This window comes from Tinamus guttatus, unplaced genomic scaffold, assembly GCF_059628265.1.
Source record: "Tinamus guttatus ecotype Peru unplaced genomic scaffold, ASM5962826v1 Tinamus_guttatus_pri_ptg000083l, whole genome shotgun sequence".
NCBI lineage: Eukaryota > Metazoa > Chordata > Aves > Tinamiformes > Tinamidae > Tinamus > Tinamus guttatus.
The window spans coordinates 1,103,226-1,109,884 of record NW_028288617.1 but is presented as its reverse complement, the minus strand read 5'-3'; positions in this window follow the sequence as shown (position 1 = coordinate 1,109,884).

The following is a 6,659-nucleotide window of genomic DNA, read 5'->3' as shown; positions in this document are numbered from 1 at the left end:
TCCGACAAGTAAAGAGAGAAGTTAATGGTGCTGATGTTAGCTTGTGATTCCTTGAGCTAAAGTAGGTTACAATACTCAAAATAAGGTCAAGAAGGCAGGAATTCAGCTGGAAGTTCTACAGGGAAGAGAAACTTACGGATTTAATTTCAGAGCTAAGATATTTGTAGGAGCAGGTACTTAAAAAACTTAGCATTCAATTCTCGTCCACCCTCTTTCTTTTTATCAAGCACATTATGGAGAGAAAGGACAGACTGGGATATACAGCTTTTCAAAAAGTCTTGGAGGTTAAATAACACTGGATGTTACAGCTGATAGCAAAGAAGAGCTAAAGTGAAAAATAAAATCATGAAGTAAATAAAGCAAGGTCCTTAAGGCTGCTATAAATTACACTAGAGACCAGATTTGTTCAGACCATCTCGGCATCAGGGGATTATAAAAACAACCTGGAGTAACTGCTGATTTGATCTATAAAAGAGAAAATAAAGGTCAGAAATCTGTATTGATGGATGTAATTTATCTACTTGGGGTTCCTGAAGTCTTTTCTACTACTTGGGTAACAACCTGTGAACTGCCTAAGTAGTATTACTTCTGCCTAAGTAGTATTACTTGTAATACCAGTGTGATGATGCCTGGCACCTAAAGAAACACCTCCACTCCTTGTAGAAATGCGCTTGGCGTGTCTCCTAGCCTAGCCTGGAGCAGCAGTCCGTTCCCCAGAGATGTCCTGGGGCGGGAGGCATCTGATCTGCAGAAGAAAATCGAAGCTCAAGTTCAGTATCAAGCTCAATCAGGAAGAGGTAAGATGGAAAGGGAGTTGTAACTGAGGGCACAATATTGGTCTGAAGCTACAGGTTTTTCCGTATTTGACTATATCCAGAAGTCAGTAGTGAGCCGCTTCCAGAGGAAATAAAGGCTGATTGTACATAGTTATTCATGTTTGGTTTTAAGACACCAGGTTCCACCTGTGCCTCTGCTTCACTGGGGACTATCTGCTCTTTGTGGCCTCACCTGCTCAGAGCCAGAAGGAACGGCACGGTCTCTGCACCTACCTGTTTCCTTGCCTCCATTTTGCACTCCTGCTTTCCTTCTCAGGCTGTGTAACTAGACATAGAATCAGTCAGTAGGTTTCCGCTGAATATTTTAGCTTTGGCTAAATATTTTGTTACGATAGAGGCAGTGGCTTCATAGGAAAGTAGTCTGGTGGGGTGTCTCCTCCTGTGGATTCTGCGTTCACACTGTGTCCTACTGTGCACTGTAAGTGAGCCCTAATCCCATGGCTCCCAGTGCTAGCAGTGAAGCTGGTGGTTAATGTTGGATATTGCTTCTAAAGGATACACAGGCCATGCCAATGGGTGCAGTAATTTTCAACTTTCAGAGAATTACAGTATGTAGGCTTCCTCTCCTCAACTTGATTTTACAAAAATCCTGTGAGTCTCCAAGACCTCATGAAACATCCTCCCTTTCAATGTTAAACATAGGCGTGTTTTAGATTTAAGGGCATCGGGAGCAGTAAAACCTGATTTTAGTTGTAGTGAGCGTGCCTTGCGACCTTTCTCACCAGGCTATGTCAGTCTTCTTGTCTTGAACTTCTAGGATTCCACAGAAAGCCAAGGACATGCTGGGGTTTTTCTCTCCCATGTGATCTTCTGTTGAAAGTGGCATCGCAGAGACCATGGATGGTAAAAGGAATTGAGATGAGAGTTGGATCACTTTGTACTGTCATCTGTGTGCAAAGAAGCAGTGACCTTTCTCATGGTTTGAACTCAGCATCTCAGTGTAGATTAAGAAGAGTGACTCATGCTCTCCTATGTCATTTGTACCTTTTATGTGAAGCTGCTCTGCTTCAAACTCCAACTGCTGCTACCAAAAAAAACCTTCCTGGTGCTCAGTGCACAGAGCTGTTTGGAAAGTCTCTCTAGGAAAACGCTGAACTAAATTGTTAATATTGTCAGCATTACATAGTCTGGGGAAAAATGGAGAAATAAAACAGATAAAAAATGAAAAGTAATTTGATAATTTAACCAGCATGTAGATACTCCCTCTGGTATTTAACATTCAGGTACAATAGCGTATAGAATAAATACTCTTCAAAATCAAAACTATTTCTTATTACCAAGTAGGTCATGTTTCCAGCAACCATTTCTCAATATGTAAATATGAGCAGTGATTGCTTTAGAATAGATATAATTACATATTCAGCAGAATGCATAATTTTACCCAATGAACCATAGTTAATTTTATCTGAAAATTAGTGATTATCATTTTGGTGTTAATTACAGAGCACAAAATCTATCTTCAGTGTTAAAAGACAAGACTCAGCTCTCTCTCATATAACCCGAGTCACTTGTGGAATAACCAAAGTCACTTTGTGATTTTAAGTATATACAAAAAACATGCCAGAAGGTAGTATTGAAAATGAGGGATTAATGTTCAGAGTAGGACCTCTAGCACCTGCAGAGTGGAAGATTTTCCACTCGTTTTTGCCTGAATTTGCCCACCCAGTATGTGGCTATTTTGTGAACATCCATGAGCTGGGTCTGGAAGGAGCACAGAGGGAAGAGAACAGCAATATTCACCACATTCCTTTCCACTCTGGATGCCCGTATTTGATTCTGTACTTTTAAACTCCCTGCACGCCATGTAGAAAACCCAGCAGTTGCTGTGAGGACTCCTGGCCTCAGTAAAGCGCTACACAAGGAGTAGAAAGCTTGCGAGTGAAAAAAGAATCAGACACCTTGATGTCTGTTGTGCAGAAAAAAATACTTTTTGGCAGGGGCTTCTCCTCAATCTGCTGCCCACCTGTTCCGCCCTCCCCGACGAGCCTGGGAAATGTCCAAGGAAGCCCCCTGACAACCTCCCCTTGGGCAAGGGAGACAAAAATCTTACCTCCTGCTGGGACGATCCGAGGGAAAACCCTCTTTTGCACACTTCCTCCTAACGCATTTGGGCACGGAAATGCACTCGAGTTTGATCACAGATGATAGGATCGGTCCAGCAGACTTGGACATAAACAATTACCAAAGGGCTTTGCTAAGTTACTGTTACGTTGCAGGGCAGGGTGATGTGAGCTGAAGAGGAGCTGACTTCAATACATGGATTATCTAACATTTTCCTTAGTACCAGTGGGAGGATTTGATTGTGGAATAATTTACAAGTAAAAAACCATATGGGGGCAACATACTTACCCGAGGAACATTAGCGATCGACTTCAGAGCACTTCTGTGTGACTACGTATCTACGCATTGGAATATGCTGGAAATAATTGCATACATATGTGTGTGAGCCACACCCCTCAGTAATATCAATAGGCTTAACTTTTACGTTGAGTTGCAAATTAAGGGAATAGACTTTATTTTAGGAGTGTTGAACGCATGGCTGCCATCCAACAACTCCACTATGGCACTCACCCAAGAAATTGCTCCAAGGCAGCCTAATCAAGACAGAATTTCTGGCAAAAATACATTTTGAGACAAGGCTCTCACTCTTTTTCCAAAGTAGAAAACTCCTTTGATGGCAGTCAGAGAGCGCATTTAAGAGCATTCTCAGGTGCCTTTTTTGTAAACTGAAAACCAAACTCAAGGAGCTGGGGAAGAAAATCACAGGACTCATTTTAACATTTTTCCCTAATCCAATTGGACAATGGAGGTTGAATAACAGTCAGCTGATTTCACTTTAGTTCTCATTTTTTCAATTCTGAGGGGGAAAAGCTCTTAATTTACTACAGAAGGTTTTGATTCCGCTCTGTAAACATGAATGGTGCCTAGGATTCAAACTATAGCATAAACTTGAGTTAAACTGGCTCATAATGGGCTACCCAGCTTTATTTTTTTTTACCAATATACTTTTCAAAATGCTGTTTTGGATTTTTTTTCCTATTTCCCCTTTACTTTTTATTGTTCCTGCAGAGCTTTTCATGCTTTGCGTAGTCCAGTTCTAGCAAATGGCTTTACTCAGAGTTGTGGTTTGTGGCAAAAAATGTAATGGGCTGGAGAAAAGACAGGAACGGCTCAGTGGCTCAGCAGCAACATAACCCGCTCTGCGTGTTCGCACGGGCTGCACGGGGTGGGTGTTTGGGCTGCCGTGTGAGACGTGAGGTGATGGCGCTTACGGTCTAGCAGGTTCTTCACAGGCTGATAATGGAGATGCGAGTAAGACCCCAAGTCCTCCGTGAGCTCGGTGAGGTGAGGCTCTCAGGAGGCAGCGGTGCCTTCCCGCTGGCTCGCGCGCTGGAATCGCTCCGTCTCCCTCCGGCTCCGCAGAAAGGCAAACGCCGGAGCCGCCAGGAATGTGACGTTCTGAAAACACAAAAAGCACAAGCCATTCTGGCCAGCGATGAGTGACAGCCCTCCAGGACGGCCAGATCAGTATGAGAGTGCAACCAGAGACCTTGAAAAATAACAGCGAGATCAAGTATGGCATGAAATCTCGGGTTTGGAAAATTCATTTAATATCTCATCCCTTAGACTAATAAACTTCCTTGTGTGTATTTAAAAAAATCCAAATACTCATTTTACATATAGGCATTTTTCTCCTCTTTTTGGTCCAGGCACTGAATGACTTTTGCAAATGCATGAGGATATGATTAGAGAAGTAGAGCACACTAGTCACCTTCCATTCTCCAGCTTAAGAGAGATGAAAAGGTAGGTAGCAGAAGGGCCAAAAATGTACATGGCTAGTCATTTTCTTTCCTTTACAGTGTAGATAATAAAGGCCAGAAAGCCTCTATATTTTAAAAAAGATCTCTGTTTTTCAAGGCTCTTATTCTCATCATCTTAGATATTATACTCAGAGAGTATGAAAATAATACCATTGCAAGACAGGAATGCAATAAAACTTCTTGTTACAGCTATTTTAAACATGGGCTACTATCACTGGCAGATTTAGATTCACATTTTTTGTGCATTTTTTTTAAAATTAAGTTCAGGTAAAACTGAAGTGTTTATAAGGTGGCAGACAGTCTGAAACATTAATTCTGCCTTCCCACATTTGAAGGGAATAACTTTTTCATGTCTGAAAGACGAAAGAGCCAGAGGCAAACCAAACATCACATGAACTTAGCAGACAGAATGACCCAGTATTTTCAAAAAAGTTATTGAACCTGCTGCTTGGAAAAATATTCCTAAAAGCAACGGCACTTCTAGGAGCCCTTGAGTCTTTGTTGTTTGGAGTCCATTCTGATAGGACATTGAAGCATGAGTCTTGACCTTAAAATGATGTGTAATGGGTTACATGTATTAAAGTGGCAATGAGAAGACTGTGTGACGAGCTCAGAGCCGACTGTCCAGACTCCTGGAGGTAGAAAAGGGCCCTGAGGCAGCTGTGTTGCCTTCATTAAACATCGCTGACATCCAGGAAGGAGAATGGGAACCATCCCAGGACACAATGCTTGCAACTGGATGTCAAAGCTGCTGTATTTTTGCAGGAGAGAGGCTAAAGTACAAGCCTGCAAGTACATGCAAGGTGGCAATTATGGCAACGAACCAGGTGAGAACAAGAAGAACGAGTAGAGAGGTAAGCAAGGCTCTGGAGGCGAGCACAGGAGGGGCAACACCGAGAGGAAGCGGTGAGCAGAACAAGAAAAATGGTGATTTTTCAGAAAGAGAAAAAAAATCTTATATAGCAGTTCTTGAGGCACCAGCTGCTGCTTCCATTGCAGCTACATGTAGCCACATCCTTGCAGGGACTGGGTGCCTGCCCAGTCCTACTGGCTTGTGTCCTGCCTCCTGTCCCATGGCTCCCGCGGTCTTTGGGCCCTGCCTTCATAGATGCTCAGGCTTAAAAATTCCTGCAGTGAAGTCAGAAACCTGTAGCGATTAGAATAATGGGAGGTCCCTAGAGAGAGCAAACACTGCTGTGGAGAGAATTTATTATCAGCAGGAATAGAAGCCTGTATCAGCGCTTTAGTGGTGGATAAATCAGTGAGTTTGCTAATGATGTTTCACTTCTCTTGATTGAATTGGATTTGCGAGACAGAAATGCAGCTGCAAACTGAATTACTTATATGACAAGAGACTAACGGTGTGCCAATCCTGACCACCCCGGGTTTCTGCATAGATGGGATAATTTAGCGCCCGTTACTGTTCTTATTTTATATGCAAATGAATTATCAACGGCTTTATATAATTACTTCCTGGACCACTTGAAAAAGAAATATCCTCCCTGTATTCTTGCCAGAGTTTAACACTAAATCCCACTCCTCCTGGAGTCTGTGGGAGTTTTATTATATTACAGATATGATCCTTTCACAGGACATTAGGAGTGAATACCAAATACTGGAATTGCCTGTAGTTATGAAGCTGTTATTAATTTGAGTTAGGGCCTATTACCTTGCACTATTATCTGCATGTTACATGTGCTTGGCTTTATATGTATGATATTAAAGAAATACCGTGCATATTGAGTTCTTTTAATAATATTCCTTTGGAGATGATCTGGCTAATTGCCACCACCAGCCTCTTGTTAGGTTGTTCTCCGGGGTTCCAGCCATTAAATTTATGTGTGTCTTAAGTTCTAAATAGGCTGCTGCTCTCCCCGTCGTGATCAAGCTGAGCTGAAGCAATGGCTACTGGAAGAGTAGAAAAAGAATTGCCAGCTGGCAAAGGGGTCTGAAGAGAGAGAATCAGACATAAAATGATCATGACATTGAGAAACTGCCTCAG